The sequence below is a fragment of the Oncorhynchus gorbuscha genome, linkage group LG08 (genome assembly GCF_021184085.1).
Source record: "Oncorhynchus gorbuscha isolate QuinsamMale2020 ecotype Even-year linkage group LG08, OgorEven_v1.0, whole genome shotgun sequence".
Classification (NCBI taxonomy): Eukaryota; Metazoa; Chordata; class Actinopteri; order Salmoniformes; family Salmonidae; genus Oncorhynchus; species Oncorhynchus gorbuscha.
In genome coordinates this window covers 52,431,291-52,433,477 of record NC_060180.1, presented here as the reverse complement: position 1 = coordinate 52,433,477, position 2,187 = coordinate 52,431,291, and positions in this window count along the sequence as shown.

The window sequence follows — 2,187 nt, the reverse complement described above, 5'->3', positions numbered from 1 at the left end:
TGGGGAGCGGTCTGAGACGACCGGCAGGAGGAGAGTTACCCGACTTAGTCTGCGCGCAGTCCGAACAAGCAGCCACGAAACGGCGCGTGTCACGCTCCTGAGTCGGCCACCAAAAGCGCTGGCGAATAGACGCAAGAGTGCCTCGAACACCGGGATGACCAGCTAACTTGGCAGAGTGAGCCCACTGAAGAACAGCCAGACGAGTGGAAACAGGAACGAAAAGGAGGTTACTAGGACAAGCGCGCGGCGACGCAGTGTGCGTGAGTGCTTGCTTAACCTGTCTTTCAATTCCCCAGACTGTTAACCCGACAACACGCCCATAAGGAAGAATCCCCTCGGGATCAGTAGAAGCCACAGAAGAACTAAACAGACGGGATAAGGCATCAGGCTTGGTGTTCTTGCTACCCGGACGGTAAGAAATCACAAACTCGAAACGAGCGAAAAACAACGCCCAACGAGCTTGACGGGCATTAAGTCGTTTGGCAGAACGGATGTACTCAAGGTTCTTATGGTCTGTCCAAACGACAAAAGGAACGGTCGCCTCTCCAACCACTGTCGCCATTCGCCTAGGGCTAAGCGGATGGCGAGCAGTTCACGGTTACCCACATCATAGTTGCGCTCAGATGGCGACAGGCGATGAGAAAAATAAGCGCAAGGATGAACCTTATCGTCAGACTGGAAGCGCTGGGATAGAATGGCTCCCACGCCTACCTCTGAAGCGCCAACCTCGACAATGAATTGTCTAGTGACGTCAGGAGTAACGAGGATAGGAGCGGACGTAAAACGTTCTTTTAGAAGATCAAAAGCTCCCTGGGCGGAACCGGACCACTTAAAACACGTCTTGACAGAAGTAAGAGCTGTGAGAGGGGCAGCAACTTGACCGAAATTACGAATGAAACGCCGATAGAAATTAGCGAAACCTAAAAAGCGCTGCAACTCGACACGTGACCTTGGAACGGGCCAATCACTGACAGCTTGGACCTTAGCGGAATCCATCTGAATGCCTTCAGCGGAAATAACGGAACCGAGAAAAGTAACGGAGGAGACATGAAAAGAGCACTTCTCAGCCTTTACGTAGAGACAATTCTCTAAAAGGCGCTGTAGAACACGTCGAACGTGCTGAACATGAATCTCGAGTGACGGAGAAAAATCAGGATATCGTCAAGATAGACAAAAACAAAGATGTTCAGCATGTCTCTGAGAAACATCATTAACTAATGCCTGAAAACAGCTGGCGCATTGGCGACCGAACGGCAGAACCCGGTACTCAAAATGCCCTAACGGAGTGTTAAACGCCGTTTCCACTCGTCCTCTTCTGATGCGCACGAGATGGTAAGCGTTACGAAGGTCCAACTTAGTAAAGCACCTGGCTCCCTGCAGAATCTCAAGGCTGATGACATAGCGGATAATGATTCTAACCGTTATGTCATTCAGCCTCGATAATCCACGCAGGGGGCGCAGAGTACCGTCCTTTCTTAACAAAAAGAACTCCGCCCCGGCCGGAGAGGAAGAAGGCACTATGGTACCGGCGTCAAGAGACACAGACAAATAATCCTCGAGAGCCTTACGTTCGGGAGCCGACAGAGAGTATAGTCTACCCCGAGGAGGAGTGGTCCCCGGAAGGAGATCAATACTACAATCATACGACTGGTGAGGAGGAAGGAGTTGGCTCGGGACGACTGAAGACCGTGCGCAGATCATGATATTCCTCCGGCACTCCTGTCAAATCGCCAGGTTCCTCCTGAGAAGTAGGGACAGAAGAAACGGGAGGGATGGCAGACATTAAACACTTCACATGACAAGAAACGTTCCAGGATAGGATAGAATTACTAGACCAATTAATAGAAGGATTATGACATACTAGCCAGGGATGACCCAAAACAACAGGTGTAAACGGTGAACGAAAAATCAAAAAAGAAATAGTCTCACTGTGGTTACCAGATACTGTGAGGGTTAAAGGTAGTGTCTCAAATCTGATACTGGGAAGATGACTACCATCTAAGGCGAACATGGGCGTAGGCTTCTCTAACTCTCTGAAAGGAATGTCATGTTTCCGAACCCATGCTTCGTCCATGAAACAACCCTCAGCCCCAGAGTCTATCAAGGCACTACATGTAGCACCCGAACCGGTCCAGCGTAGATGGACCGACAAAGTAGTACAGGATTTTGATGGAGAGACTTGAGTAG